Raw genomic sequence first — 17,400 nt, 5'->3', positions numbered from 1 at the left:
TTTTCAGTCTTCAAAAAAAGCTACACGTCCTAGTTCATGAGTATAAATTGTCCCTAGTTCCTCGCCACCAATCTTAGAAAGCTCTATTTTTTTTCTTTAAGTTTAATAATGCATTGTCTACCAATTTTGCTCGGATGTTAAAAAAATCATCTGAATTCGATCATTTTTTTCGAAAAAATTGACAGTGTGTTTGAATCATGTTTTTGATAGAGGAAATGGATTCAACACCATAAATAACCCCGAGGCACCAAAATCTTGAAACTTTATAGCTGTAACTCAAATTTCCAAAAAATTCCACTAAATTTTATCAAAATCGAGCAAAAATTTCCTTATGCCTCATTAGACTATGATGTTTAATAATCCATTGTTTATAATCATGACGTTGGTGTTAGTAGTTTTACATGGCCACCTTATGAAAAGAATGCAAGAATTTAATTTCCAATAAAAAGCAACTACGTCAAAACCCATTGTGCCATAAAAGACTAATTCTGGATCTATAAATTGCGTTGAGTTGCTTGTTACCATGATCCATCCAGTATGTACATTTCCATGAACAAGTGCTTGTGTCATATCATAAAACTTCAATCTCAAGTCAACAACTTCCAACTTGAACTGATTATCCTCTCGTACATTCTTCACATCTTCATCAAGATAAGGAGAAGTCAAATGGTTCTTTGGTGCTAACATACATGGATATGAAAATATGACATGTTCGGTGAGCATGCACATCTCCACATTGCTACAAAATCAAGCAACTTGGACATTGTGGTATGTTGTAGAAATATATAAAAGAGATGAATGGAAAAGAGTTTTTGCCATATAATCTAATATATACTCGTCCAAAAGTGGGTACTCAACAACAACTATTAGGCCTTTGCACAAAATGATTTGTGGGGGTTCCAAGTAACACATAGCAAATAAGCCATGCCACGATCAAAGTAATAAACTTCCATAACATGTCTAGGGAAAAATTTGCCATGCTCTCTCAAAGTTATAACCTCAAAATATGCACGTTCCTTTACCATGAACCATGACTTCCTTATAATATGAATATATGGGATGGCTTGCTTGAAAAGAAAGGATCATTGAGGAAAATCACAATGTAAACAAAGTTCAGGTTACCTTTTCCAACTTCCCTCACTATGATGTATACTTTTGTTCCATGTCCTTCATTGATATAATTTGCTCCTTTCGAGTAAAGACATCCAAATGTCCAACCAATGCAAACATGTCCATTTTGAAGCGACGGTGTATTGCCATGAAATGGCCTTATGAACAGAGATGAGTAACAATGTTAGAACTCATTTTCATAACATTTCTTTGAGTGTAAGAGTGAAGTTCACTTTGCATATCAATTGTTGATATTCGTCATTCTTAATCTCTTCTTTCAAGTGATGTGAAAATGGATTAAGATATTTAACAATATACCCCTTCATCTTCTACAATGCAATTGTTTCGTATCAACTTGGTAGAGCATATCATTGAGGAAAAAGCCAGATATGCTTTAATTTCTACTTATATTCACTGACACTTATAGCAAACTCCATATTTTCACACACCAAAAGAATTATGGATTGACAATTTCTCATGCAAGACTTCTAGTTCCTCTATTGGTCAATATGCCCTACGAGGAATTGGCACAAGGCTATCCAACTGTTCTCAGTCAATAAATGTTCCTTTTGATCTTAGGGCCATCCGTCTAGATCCTCACAAAACATCAGATCAACAAAGCTCTTGCTCTTCTTTGTTCTACTAGTGAGATGAATTTTCAATATTAATTCAAAGCTTTGAACCCACAATTGTGACTAACAATGTAAATTATCAAATATGATATGGAAATTCAAAACAAGAACTCTAGCAAAAAAAACCCTTCAAAAAATGAAAAAATAGCTTGAAAAAGAAAAGTGTTGATGTTGTAATAATGTTTTTTTTTTAAAGGTTAAATTTTCAACATTTTTTAAAAATGGCATTAAAAGCCAATAAAAACTATTTTTTTGTGCAAAAAACTCTCTTAAAACGTAGTGTTGATGTTAGAATAACACCTTTCTTTTTCGAGGTAAAATTTCAACATTTTTTAATAATGACGTTAACGATAAAATATCATGACTCTAAAAAACCTTAAAATTCTAACGATTTTCGTGCATGACATTAAAGATAAAATATCACGTCTATGAAAAACTTTAAAATTCCAACAATTTTTAGGCATGGTGTTAAAGATAAAATACTTATAACCATTTTCAACCATAGCATTAAAGATAAAATATCATGACACAAAAAAACCTTAAAATTTTGACAAATTTTCAACCATGGAATTAAAACCAAAGATCATGACTACAAAAAACCTTAAGTTTTCAACATATTTCCACCATGGCAATATGGACAAAATTTATGACTTAAAAAACTTTAAAAATGAACAATTGAATGGAAGAGTCATTATACTAAGAATATTTTCTTTTTTAAATGCTAAAAATATAACGATTTTAAAATCTTAGCTTAAGACAACTTGACACATTGCGACAAAAATTCAAAAAACAACCATCAAATTGACATGCACTGTAGGTCAACTTGACTCATTGTAATGAAAACTTAAAAACCAACCATGAAATTGACACATTGTGGGAGCAGACTCATCCATTATAACAAAAACTTTAAAATCAACTATACAATTGACACATAATGAGATCATATTGCTAGTCAAGGATCAACATGGATCCTGCACAAAAAAAATAATAATAAATAAATAAAAACAAAAAATACAAAAAAAACAAAAATTAAAACATTGAAAAAAAACTAAAAAAGTTAAAAAAAATAATAACAAGTAAATAAAAATATGTATTAAAACATAAAAAGGTTAAAAAACATGACAAAAAAAAAGAACAAAAATTAAAACATTGAAAAAAAAAACTAAAAAAATAGACACACATAAAGTTTAAAAAATAATAATGAGTAAATAAAAATATATAATAAAACATAAAAAATTAAAAAGCATGAGAAAAAAAGAAAACAAAAATTAAAACATTGAAAAAACTAAAAAAATACAAAAATTTAAAAAATAATAAAAATTAAATAAAAATATATATTAAAACATAAAAAAAATTTAAAAACATGGTCAAGAAAAAAAACAAATATAAGTAGCACAAAAATTTAAAAAATAATAAAAAATAAGAATATTAAAAGATAATTAAAAAAACATAAAAACAAAAATAAAAAGAATCATTAAAAAACAAATTAAAAAATTTAATAAAAAAATTAAAAATCACGGCCCCACAGACCTCAACGGGTCTGCGAGGCGCAGCTGCTGCAGCGTCCGCCTGCTTAAGCCAGCGACCCATGGGCCTTGGGCTTGGACCATAGGCGGGGCTTCGTGTAGTGCCCACCCACCCAGGCCTATGACCCACGGGTCCTAGGCGGGTGGGGCAACCCGTGGCTAGGTCAAATCTGATTCTGGGAATCAGATTTGGCCCATCCAGGGCCTGCGGTCCATGGGCCCTAGGCATGCCAAATTTGATTCTCAGAATTAGGGTTGGCCTCCAAGGGCCCATGGTGCTGCGATTTTTAAATTGTTTTTGAATTTATTTATTTATTTATTTTTTAATGTTTTTTGTATTTTTATTTTAATATATTTTGTATTTTTTTTTTAATGTTATTTTTAATTGTTTTTTATGTATTTTTTTTTTCAAATAAAAATATGTTTTAGTGTTGTTATTATTTTTTATGTTTTTTATTTTCAATGTTTTTATGTTTAATATTTTTATTATTTTATTATATATTTTTAATTGTATGTTTTATTTTATTTGTTATTTTTACTTAAAATTTTATCTGAATGATCAATTATCCATAATCATTTCGGGTCAAGAAGTGCAAGGGATTTTCACTTCAAGATGCAAGTCTGATGAGTCATTGGGTTGAGAGATGAAAATACTTTAATGATTTTGTTTGATCTAATATGATCACCACCAAACACTTGTCATCCCTTGGACTAGGGATATCATACGTAAGTTGCTTTGAATATATTTTTTAATGACTATAAATACTTGTAATTATTAATAATTAATATTAAATGAGGTAAGCATTTTAATAAGATCAATGTTTATAAGATAGGTTTTTCTTTTTAGAATAAGGGCAAGTACACAAGTTATAAAAGTAATAAACAAGAGTTGATTATATAGTAGGGTTTGAAGCCTTGAAAGTCATTATAATATATAATTTGTAAGATGATGTATGTATAATGATAACAATGTAAAGATGTAACATAGTGATATATGTATAAGATAAAGATGTTTATGTAGTTGGCCCATAAGAGGAACTAATGCTTAAGAAGTCAAAATTAAAGTTTTAGGGGGAATAGATACAAATTTGACTCATGGAGGAGAAAATGATCATATTGGTGGTTAAAGTATAAGACATTGAGATGTAATAATAAAGCTTATTGATATATATGAGCTTTTATTTAAGTGAAGGAAAGTGGAAATTAAGTGACAATTTCAGAAAGTGGAAAAGTTTCAAAACATTCAAGATTTGAGTTACAATATTTGGTTACTTTCAGGGACAATGTCTCCTCGTGAGGTAACAAGAACTATAGAGCATGCGCCTTCTATTATTTGGTATGGATTTAATTTTTTAATATTGAACACATTAACTTTTTCTGTAAACATCTCTTTCTGAAGCCCATCATTCGTCATATATAAATAAACCATAAATAATGACAAAATATAACCATGCCAACATGTATATGTATATCGCTGAATTCATTTTCAGTCATATATTGTACCTGCAAAGTTCATAATTTACTTGTTGGAAATAGTTTTTTTGTAGACAAATAAAGTTAGTTATAAAAAACTTTATATATGATCAAAATAATATAAAGTAAAATCTCAAAACAAAACCACCTTCATAAAATAAGTTAAAATAAACCTTCTTTTATTTCAAAAATTTTAAATTATTCACAAAGGTCAATGAAAAAGCAAACCCTAAGGAATTAAAGAAGTGAAATCATTATGCACAACTAAATTCGAAACCCTAATTTATGAAACAAACCCTTTATATCTCAATGTCTTAATAGATAAAAAATAAGAATGATAAGTATAATGATAAGCTAGAATCCCAATATGTTATGGATGATGAATTTTGTTATTAGTAAAGTAAATTTTTTTTCTTTATCTTATTGTTATTCTACTATGGCATTACTTGAGGTAATCAATCACACTCTTTAGGTCTTAAATTTCAAATTTTAGATGTTCACCATATTAACTCAAAACACCATATGATGAAAGTTTGTTTACTGATAATGAGTTTAAAGTGAAAAATAGGGTTAATTCCAAGGAGACATCTAATGATTAAGAAACAAAATATAGATTCATATTTCTATCTTCCCTCACCTTCTTGGTGTTGTTACATTGCCAAAGAGTGTCCATAACTCATGGTGTAGTCAAGGTGATATCATAGGCCTTGCTCTGCTGCTAACAGGAATCCCTAACCCTCGCTAAGATACCTATATTTCCCACTATAATAATGAGAATATAAGTGATCCGTAAACTACCATGGAGATTCCACTGCACAGTTCGTCACAATAGATCTGATAAAATTATACTTAAAAATCCAAAATCTACACTATCACATCTTTATTTTCTCTTCAGATTTATGTATCAGTAGATTACTGTTAATAGTGTATGCTTGTGAATTAAAATTATTTAGAAAATAGAGAACAATGAAATAAAAACTCACACACACATTTGACATAAGACATGACCTGGGAAACCCTTTCGAGAGGAAAACCCAACTAAAAGGTGATGCTTCTCTACTCTCTTTCTCTGAATAGAAAATATTTGCGAGTACAAAAAAGTATGTCTTGTGGCCTATGGCTACTACAGTGCACAAATCCTCTCTATGTTCTCTATCTCCTATCCCTATCGACTATTTTTGCTTAGCTATGGAACAAATTCACTCAAAATAATGGAACCCCTTCTCCTCCTAGTGGCTCGGTTATAACACAACCTGATAGCCTACTAGTGGTTAGGTTTGACTACCTAAACTCTTAAACATAGTAACATTGCAAACATTTCTAGAGTCTTTTTCATCTTAATCACGTGGCTAGCCCCTCTTCCATGAATTATGGGAGCTGAGATGGCATTCTCTAATATTACGGTAGTGAAAACAAGAAGGTCAACTTCTGAGTGGCGTAAATTTTGCATACAGACTCCAACTGACATTATTCTTGTGCCATTAGAAAGGTATTTGTGTGTATAATACGAAAAAAAAGATACAAGTCTAAAGAGGAAATTTTTTACCCCAAAAAAACATCATTTGATGCCTCAAAATGATCCCAGAAGGTTTCAAACCTTGTTTTTTCAAACTAGGCCCCATTGATAAAAATGGTCCCTTGAGTTAATTCCTCCACTTTTTCCACTTTGAAAGCATCAATATGGGGGCTAAAAAAAATAATGATCCAATACAAATCACACCTACTCATTTTGGAAGGATTTTGGTCCCTAAAATCTTCTACTGAATGAGCTGATGAAATTTTTCCTCCACCTTCTCCTGGGTGTACCATTTAACTTTGCCTGGAAGTTGCCCTTTTAACCCAATTTGCCAAAGGTCATGCTAACCTTATCTTGTAGTTCTGGACCTCTTTTGCAAAACTGTATCTTCTATTAACTATGTCAGAGCATCTAGTGTCAAATCCTTGAGAGAAGGTAGGACATGTTCCTCTTCCTGATCTAGCATGGAAGGGTCATAGGGTTTCAAATTCTCTACGTTCAAAATCGAGTAAATGTGCATATATGGTGGTAAACTAAATTGATAAGAATTATCACCCACCTTTTTAATATTTCAAAGGGACCATATTACAGAGCCTTGATTTTCTTACTATGCCCCTGTAGCCTCTCATTATTCAATTGTAGCCATACGTTGTCTCCCACCTTGAATGATTTCCTTGTTATATGTTGATTGTGCATGGCCTTATATTTATCCTGTGACTTTTGTAGTTTCTCTTATACCTGTATATGGATTTTCTTGATCTTCTCTATATTTTTTTCAACCCTCAATGTGTCTCTTGTAAGATCTTCCCTCACTCCTCCTTGCACCCTCCTTGCTGCCCATATGCAATGTCCAAAGTTGAAGGTGGATAATATCCAGAGCAAGTTTCAAATGGGGACTTTCTAGTATAAGTGTGGGCTACTCTATTGTAAGAATGTTGTATATATACCAAATTTTCATCCCAGGTCTTTCGGTGCTTCTGGAAGTATCCCCTCAAAAGCTGCACCAAAGTCCTATTAACTACTTTTGTCTGCCCATTTGTGTGTGGATGAAATGTTGTAGATCTCTTCAACTTTGTGTCCATATTCTACCATAATGTAGTCCATAATACAGTGAGAAATCTTGTGTCCCTATTTTAAATGATGCTATTTGGTATCCCAAAGTGCATACATACCTATCTAAAGAATAATTTTGTTGCTTCATGTCCATTGATGGTATTTTTACGGAGCATCATAACACACATCTTGCTGAACCTGTCAACTACCATGAATAGGTACTCATGTCCTTCTCTGTTGTTGGTAAATGTCCCAAAAATTCCATGGAAATTCTCTTCGAAGGATGTGTGGATACAACTAACGAATGATATAGAGCCTATTTCTTGTTGTTGTTCTTGTTGGTTCAACAAAGTATGCATCCTGTTATGAACCTAGCTACCTACTCTTGCATCTTAGGCCAATACACATATCTCTACAAGTTGGCCATTGTCTTCCCTACACTAAAGTGAATTGCAACCTTGGAGGTGTGAGCCTCTCTGATAAGCTACAATCGCTCACCTTTAGGAACACACATCTTATCCAACTTGTAGAGTAACCCATCCGAGAGATGGTAGTCAATGGTGTTGTCATCATCATGCACATGACTCTGACTCACCTCTGACTCTACAACTACTAAAAACCCTTCTTGAAGTCCTCATACTCTGAATATGCCTCTCTATATGCATCATGGGTAAATGGCTCCATGTGCATAAGAGTCGCCAAAGATGTGATCCTTCATGTGGGTGGCATTGGGAGCACATCGAACAACTTGTTTGTGCTACCCTTCTTGTACTTGATCGCCAAATGAAACTGTTATAGAAACCCTATCCACTTGTAATGCCTGGTTCGGTGTAACTTACTCTGGGCTTGCATGCACTGTAGTGGCTAGTGATCTATGTGGATTAATGTATCCTTCCCATCATATAGTGCTTCCACTTCTTCATAGCTTGCACCATGGCATAACGCTCCTTGTCATAGGTAGGGTAGTTAAGAACCGCCCCATGAAATAATTTAGAATGGTAGCATATAGGCCTTTTGTGAAAATTCCTTGATTGAAATTACTGGATATTATTCTCCTAAATGTTAGCAATTTAATTTTTTATGTCAATCAACTAATAATTCACAATTACAATATTCACCATAAAACCGCTGTGGAAAATTAAATTGGAACTGAGAAATAGATGCACGCACATAAAATCAACACAATAGTTTTTGGACTAACGTCTCTAGGAAAATCCTGAAGGGAAAACCAGTGCAACAAATGAAGGTTTATTTGTGCAGCAAATTCTGAGAGTACAATAATATGAATGCCAAACTAGCAATCCTCAGGTAAATATACTCACAAAATATCCTCCCTCTACAAATCTACTGGACCTCCATTGGTCTACTTGCACTGCCCTCTAGAAATGTGCACTGCATGGCCTGGAACAATTCACACTGCCTACTAAATGACTTTAGATGAGCTATCCTGTCTACCTCTACCTCCTGGGTGATATTTTCAGCCTCCATCAACTAAAACGACCTCTCTCCCAACACTCACACTAGGGTTTCTGGCTGCTCACATTGGTTGCATGACCTCTTTGCAGAATAATTTTGGCCTCCCTTTTCCTACCTCTCCAGCACTGGGAAATTCTCTGGAATCCTCCTCCTGAATTATCTGTTGCTCCCTCTCTCTCATGCTCTTTCTTTGGCTCAAAATTTCTCCCTTGTTGAATCATGACAACTGGGTAGCTCGATCTGCCAAGCTAACTTACTCTCCCTCTTGTGTCATTCTCCATCCCATCAACTTTCTCTTGTAATCTCTCGTCAGGGCTTCAACGACCACAATTAGATCCTTATCGATGGCTAAGATCATATTATACTTGATCCAAGTCATTTTTCGGATGTCTCTAGAGCATAAGTCGATCTCCTTAATTAATTCCCTTTAATTAACCACTTTTCCTAAATTAGACTTAGGAAATATTTAAATGATGACTAATTAATTTAATTAAGGCATTTCACAAGCTTATCTCGCGAAACATTTTCTAGGTTTTGGAGTTCTCATGTTTCTTAGCCTCTTAGACACAAATTAAGACTAGAAAACCTATCCGATGCTACCAAATCAATCAAGAACTAACACTCCCTCTTAGTGAGGAAGGTGTTCTCTCCCCAACATCTATACTTTGTAGCCAAACCATGGAGTTGGTGTCTAACATCTACAAAATACTGTCACTGTCCACCAAAATACTATGCATACTCTAATTCACCTGTTAACTCTATAATTGAATCACTCTACATCTGCGCTACTGTTGACATTGCATTGTGCCTCCCTACACTGCTGTCAACACTGCCTGTGCTGTATTTGATCTCCTGCTATTGTTGTTGCTGCAACTACTGCAACTGAGAAATGATATACTGTGTCCTTGTAACTGGCTTCTGCAATTGTTACTTGAGTCTCTGACTACATCTAGCTCTACTCTGCCTACTGAGAATATGACTGTGCCCAACTATCTTTGAGCCCCTCTACTATTTGATTACAACTAGCTCTGCACTATCTCTCAATATTTGACTGCACCTTGTTGACATCTTGATCGTCCTGCTAGTACATACTGTGGGCCCCCATAACTAAGGTAATGATCCCTGAGGAAACACCTGTTTGATGTTGTGCCTCCTTGGATCATGCTCGATCCCACAACTCTGAAGCCTCACGCTCCTCCTCCATATAGAGGTATAACTACTATCAATGCAAAATCCTCCAACTAGAAAATCAATCTGGAAACTAGGAGTTACCTCTGCAAAGATCAAATCAACATTTTGTAGAAACTTGCACCCTTTGCCCGCAACTTGCACTGGATCTTGCAAACCACATTGGATCTTGCAATTCACACTGCCCACTGAGAAATTCTCCCGGAAATTAGATCTAGTGAAGATGTTGCCTTCATTTGTCTGTGAAGATATTCACACCTTCTTCGACAAATAGATCCAACAACTAGAAATGAAATTACGGCTTCAGATATGCGAACTGGGTAATCTGACTATTAGATTTGTTCTCTTTAGCTTTCTTTTGCAGATAAATCAACCTTCTTTGAATCTAAGAATACTAGAGAAATTCTCTAAAGAAATATGGTTAAAAACCCCTGTGTTTTTTTTTCCTTCCCTTGTGCAAATCTACAACTAAAACTCTCGCTACAAAAATTCTCGCCCAAAACTACTCAACGAATCAAATAAACTAAACTATCAAACGAGAAATATTGAGTACCCACTTTTTTGAGGTAGCAAAAAATCATATGATTTTGAAAAGTGCTGATTCAGAATACACCTTTTTTTGGAGCATATTTTTGACATTTTAAATTTTCTTATGTATCAAGTATGAACATTTTTTTTAAATGTTAGTGATTTTCATGCTCATTTTGAAAAAGTGTTGATGCAACATCAACCCCTTTTTTTAGAGGGCTTATTTTTGACACTTCAAATTTTCTAATGTATTAAGTGTGGATAATTGTTTTTAAATGTTGGTGATTTTCATGCGGATTTTGAAAAACATCAACATTTTTTAAAAAATATTTTTGACACCTTAAATTTTCTTATGTGTTGTATGCACAGATTTTTTAAATGTTGATTATTTAACCATTTTCAAAGTGCCTTAATAGTATTCTTGTTTTTCGTCCTAAGATGTATTTTTAAAGGGTTTTTTCAAAGATGTATTTTTTGTTTTTCTTTACAATGTTTTTTTTATAATGTAAATTTTAATTTTTTTTGCAAAGTTAAAAAAAATAATAACATTAATATTTTGAGGTTAGGATTTTTTTTATTTTTATTTTATATATATATATATATATATTGTTAATTAATATTTTTATACAAATTAAATAATTTTCGCTAAAAAATAATAATTTTAAACAAAAAATACACTTTTGTGTATAGATATAATTAAAAAATACGTATTTCAGGACCTTTTCGCTAAAAATGACATATTAAATAAAATATCTTTATGAAAAAATTGAATAAGAAAAGATGGAAAATAACAAATTTTATAATTTTTTTATGAATATTATATCCAAAGGTGATGCCATTTGAAGGTTTTTATTTTCCAAAAAAAAAAAGTTTAGAGAAACTTTTAAGTAAAAATAACAAAAAAAAATGTAAAAAAAAACAAAACATACAATTTAAAAAAAATCAATAAAAAAAGACAAAATCCTTAAAAATAAAAATTAAAAGCTTAAGTCCACGGGGTCTTGGATAGATGGTGATCACATGCTCCATTAAGACACTCTTTGATGTGAAGTCACCGGTTCAATTCCCCGCCTTGATCAGGATGATATATTGGATATGATGAAGATGTAGTCCTACCGAACTTACGAAAAAAGATAAAAAATTAAAAACTTAAATTAAAATAAAAAATACAATTAAATTAAGAAAACATTTAAAAAAAACACATAAAAAAATAGAAACATTAAAAAAAAAAAAAAAAAAACATTGCCTTGTCCAAAGCCCATGGGGCCGGGATTTTTATTTTTATTTTTTAACTTTTTTATAATGTTTATTTATTTATTTTTTAATTTAATTTAATTTTAATATAATGTTTATTTATTTTAATGTTTTGTTTGTTTTTTTTTTTTTAATTATCCAATGAGGTATTATTTATTTGTTATTTATTTTTCCGTTTGTTTTTGTGTTAATTTTTAAAGTTTTTTCTTAAATTATGTTTTTTTGGAAATATTTTCTTGTTTATTTATTTTGTATTTTCTTACTCTTTTTTTTTTATAAGTTTTGTTTTTTGTTTTGTTTTGTTTTTGTTTTTGTTTTTAATGTTTTAATATATATTTTTATTTACTTGTTATTATTTTTTTAATTTTTTGTTTTTTTCAATGCTTTAGTTTTTTTATTTGTTATGTTTTTAATTTTTTTTAATTTTTGTGTTTTTGTTTTGTTTTAATATATATTTTTATTTACTTGTTATTTTTGTTTACCCTTTTTGTGTTTTTTATTTTTATTTTAATATTTTTATTTTTGTTTTATTTTGTATTTTATTTATTATTTTGTTTTGTTTTTTGTTTTTTTTGTTTTGTTTTGTTTTTGTTTTTGTTTTTGTTTTGTTTTGTTTTGTTTGTTTGTTTGTTTGTTTTGTTTTGTTTTTTTTTTTTTTTTTTTCAGGGTTCATGTTGATTCTCGACTAGCAATCCGATCCCATTATGTGTCAATTTGATAGTTGATTTTAAATTTTTCGTTATAATGGATCAAGACTACCCTCACAATGTGTTAATTTCATGGTTGGTTTTTAAGTTCTCATTACAATGAGTAGAGTTTGCCTACACTGTGTGTCAATTAGATGGTTGATTTTAAATTTCTGTTGTAATGTGTCAAGTTTTCTTAGGCTAAGATTTTAAAATCGTTATACTTTTAACATTTAAAAAATAAATTATTTTTAGTACAATGACTCTTTCGTTGATGTGTTCATCTAAAAAAAAATTTTAGTCATAAATTTTTTCCATAATGTCATGGTTGAAATATGTTGAAAACTTAAGGTTTTTTGTAGCCATGATTTTTTGTTTTAAATCCATGGTTGAAAAAATGTCAAAATTCTAAGGTTTTTCTGAGTCCTGATATTTTATCTTTAATGTTATGGTTGAAAACGATTATAAGTATTTTATCTTTAATACCATAGCCTGAAAATTATTGGAATTTTAAGGTTTTTTCAGAGGCAGAATATTTTATCGTTAATGTCATGCATGAAAATTGTTGGAATTTTAAGGTTTTTCAGAGTCATGATATTTTATCCTTTACGCCATTGTTAATTTTTTTTAAAAATTTACTTTAAAAAAAAGACGTTATTCCAGCATCAACACTTTTCATTTTTAGGGTGCTGTTTTGCACAAAAAATTTGGCTTTTATTGGCCTTTACTACCATTTAAAAAAAATGTTAAAAATTTAACCTCGAAAAAAAAGCATTATTCCAACATCAACACTTTTTATTTTCGAGTTGTTTTTTCATGTTTTTTTGGGGTCTTTTGGCTAGAGTTCTCGTTTTGAGTTTACAATTCCCATTTTATAGTTTACATTGTTATCACTGATATGCTCACTGAAACTACTTCTCTTTTGGCTAGAGTTCTCGTTTTGAGTTTACAATTCCCATTTTATAGTTTACATTGTTATCACTGATATGCTCACTGAAACTACTTCTCGACAAATCCACTGCATGTTGGAATTTTTCTCTAGGCAAATCGAACTTTTCCTGCATTCTACTTCTGGAAATTGATTTTCCTGCATAGCAATCACACTGTCTGGCTAGCCTACATAGATTTGAATTCTATGCTTTATATCTCCCTCTAAAACTCCACGATATCTTGATATTTTGCCTCTTTGCCTATGATATCATCTTCAATGCTTTGATACTATGTGAAAGTTCCTTAATTGCAATTAATGGATATTATTCTCCTAATTGTTAGTAGTTTAATTGTTTATGACAATTAACGAATAATTCACAATTACAATCTTCACCATAAAAATGCTGCGAAAAAATAATTTGGAACTGAGAAATAAATGCACACACATAAAATCAACACAATAATATTTGGATTAACATCCTTGGAAAAACCCTGAAGGGAAAAATGGTGCAGTAGATGAGGGTTTATTTTGTTATTGTGTGGAAAATTCTAAGAGTACAATAATCTGGATGCCAAACTGGCAATCCTACAACAAAAATACTAGAAAAATATCTAGGAGATATTTTTCTCCCTTTGCAAATCTAATAGACCTCCAATTGTCTGCTCACACAACCCTTTGGAAATGCGCACTATTTGGCCTTGAACAATTCACATTGCTTACTAGTTGGATTTAGATGAGTTGTCCTGCTTCCCTCTACCTCTGGAAAAATTTGCTTTGCCTCCTGGATGATCTTTCCAGCCTTTGACAACTAAAATGAACTCTCTCTTGACACTCGCATTGGGGTTTCTGGCTTCTCTCACTAGCTGCACAAAATTTCTACATAATAATTCCAACCTCCCTTTTCCTGCCTCTCTGACACTGGAAAAGCCACTAGGAAACTCTTCAAAATCCTCCTCCTGAATTATCTGCTGCTCCCTCTCTCCGATGCTCTCTCTCTAGCTCGAACTTTCTCCCTTGCTGAATCACGACAACTTGGTATCTCGATCTACAAAGAAACTTACTCTCCCTTTTGTGTCACTTTCTCTCCTTCTTGTGTCCCCCATCCCATCAACTTACTCTTATAATCTCTCGCTAGAGCTTCAACAACCACGATTGGATCCTTATTGATGACTACGATCATCTTATACTTAATCCAAGTCATTTTCTAGAAGTCTCTAGAGCATAAGTTAGGTCTCCTAAATTAATTCCCTTTAATTAACCATTTTTCCTAAGTTAGACATAGGAAACATTTAAATGTTGGCTAATTAATTTAATTAAGGCGTTTCACAAACTTATCTCGTGAAACCTTTTATGGGTTTTGGAGATCTCGTGTTCCTTAGCCTCTTAAACACAAATTGATACTAGAACACCTATCCAATGTTACCAAATCAATAAAAAATTAATACCTTCCTCCCTGCATAAAGACCACTCCCATATCATACCCACTCACATCTGTCTCCACTTCAAGGGGATGCTGCAAGTTTGGTAATGCCAGAACTAGTTCTTGACCGATCTTCTTCTTTCATTCCTCAAGTGATCTTTGGTTATCCTTTCACCATTGGAAACTATTGCCACATGTTGTTAGAGTGTGAAGTGGCGCTACTACTGTTGAAAACAAGGCTATGAATTTCCTCAAGTATTGTGCTGCCCTAATGAAACTCTTGACCTCAGAAACATTACTAGGCACCGACCATTTCATGAGGGCCTCCATCTTGGTAGGATCTATCTTTAGCTCCCCTCCACCTATCACATACCCCAAATAAACCAAATACTACTGTGTAAACTTATACTTCTTGATATTTTCTAGTAGTTGGTGCTTCTTTAATGTCTCTAGCATCCGTGTCAAATGTGAGATGTGATCCTCCTAAGTAGCACTATATACCAATATATCATCCAAATAGACAATAAAAGATGAATCTATAAAAGGGTTCAATACATAATTCATTAATATCATAAAAATAACTGGTGCATTGCATAGACCAAATGGCATGACTAACCACTCATACAAACCTTGCCTGGTTTTGAAGGAAGTCTTCTAGGTATCTTCTTGTTTAACTCGAACTTGGTGATATCTAGAATTAAATTCAAGCTTGGTGAAGTATTTTTCTTGTTGTACCTGATCCAATAGATCATCTATCCTAGAAACGGGGTACCTATTCTTAAGCGTGATATTGTTTAATGCCTTGTAATCTATACACATTCGCCAAGTCCCATCCTTCTTTGGCACAATGATGATGGGTGACCCACAGGGTGTTGTACTCAGTTGAATGACACCCTATTCTAGTAACTGCTGCCATTATTTCTTCACCTCACTTCCTTCTATAACAGACTTCTTGTATATCCCAATTTTCGAAAATGGGGAGTTCGACAATAGCTGGATCTAATGCTCCACTTCCCTCTTAGGTGGTAACCCTTTAGGCTCTTGGAACACATCCTTGCATGCCTATAACATCTCTTCTAGTTGATGTTTAAATTTCTTAGTACACCCGTCCAAGGGTTCCTTTCCCATTACTGACTCTTCTACAAACTGATTTTCTCTTAAAAATAATAAAACATATTTCTTCCTAAAACTGTTCAATTTCTTGGCTTGGTTGACACCTATTAGCGAAATTTTTGACTTCCCTTTGTGTGCGTTGGTGGTGAATGATTTTCCATCCTCAACGACCTGATACTGGTTCGATATCTGCATGAATATTTCATCTCGCATATACATGTAGGTACTTCCAAACACGCCTCCACATACATAAAGGGGAACCACATCTAGTTCTATTTCATTAGTAAAATCAACACTGATGGCAAATATAGTTTTCACTATTTTGTTACCTTCAACTTTGCATCGTTATTTACCCATTCTAATGGAAATGGTCTTGGATTATCATGAATTTCCAACCCCAAATTCTTGAGGTTAGCTGTGATCCTGAGTCAAATGTAACATCAATCTTGGTCTTCTTGACCTATATATTTATATGGAAGAGTTTGGTCATTTCTTTCTCTTCTTGTTGGTGAAGGCTACTCAAATTCACCTCCTTCTACATTGATGTATGAACGATCTTCTAATCTACATTCGAGTTGCTTTCAACTTGGCTGTTCAAATCAGTGGCCATGAGATTATTCTTCTTATTGTCTTTCTTTTTATTGTTTGGGTTAAGCTCTAGATGCAATTTCCATCATCTCTCCTATGTATGGCCGTAGATGTTGTAGTGGTTGTTAAGATCTTTTCACTGATGTGATGTGGCTATTGTCTTTTTACCTTTTCCCCTTTTCTTCTTCTTCTTCCCCTCCTTAGAAGCGATTTTCCACTCCTTCTACTTCAATCCACTTGATTTCCCTTTCTTTAGGCCTATGTTTTCCAGGTATTGTGCCTGTACACAAGCCTTGTCTTCTAATATGGGCTTGAAAAACATCACTTTCTTCCATGGATGGTGGTCTAGACCCCCTAAATATTTCAGGAGTACATATGGGTTCTTTGGGGAGATGCCCAACATTATGTCCATCTTTCTGAACTTTGTGGTGTACTCCTGCACACTTTTCCATGGATTTTGCCTGAAGTAGTGGCACTAGATCTATTGGTCATATTCACACCCAATAGAGCAAAACTGTGACTTTATGAGGGTTTTAAAGTCCCTCCAACCTCAAGGTATCCATGTGGCCTTTCCACCAAGTTAGGACATGGCCCTTTAATTTTAGCTACGCAAATGAAATATTCTATTGCTCCTTAATTTGATGGACACTAAAATACACTTCTAGTTGTTGCAATCAGTAATTTAGCTTCAGAGCTTTGATCTCACCGTGGCATGACTTGATATCGACCTTCTCTTCCATTTTGAACATGGACTGTGAATGATTCATGACACTCAAACTAGGTTGATCTTTTTCAGGTCCTTTCTTCAACTGGTTCTCTGTTTCTTCCTAATCTCCTGATCTCCCCTCTAATTTACACTTTATATTAATCACATCTTCTCTGAATATCCCAAGGTTATTACCTAGG

At 32.7% G+C, this 17,400-nt stretch overlaps 1 pseudogene; it reads right to left on the bottom strand.

Moving 5' to 3' along the window:
- Positions 1-410: 410 nt before the first annotated feature.
- The window catches only part of LOC149263279 (methylthioribose kinase pseudogene), a 61,277-nt pseudogene continuing 44,287 nt past the window's right edge, over positions 411-17,400 (bottom strand).

Source organism: Pinus tabuliformis, chromosome 6, assembly GCF_031772625.1.
Source record: "Pinus tabuliformis cultivar Carrire ecotype Pingquan chromosome 6, CPIR1, whole genome shotgun sequence".
Taxonomy (NCBI): domain Eukaryota; kingdom Viridiplantae; phylum Streptophyta; class Pinopsida; order Pinales; family Pinaceae; genus Pinus; species Pinus tabuliformis.
This window is presented reverse-complemented; position numbering and strand designations above follow the sequence as displayed.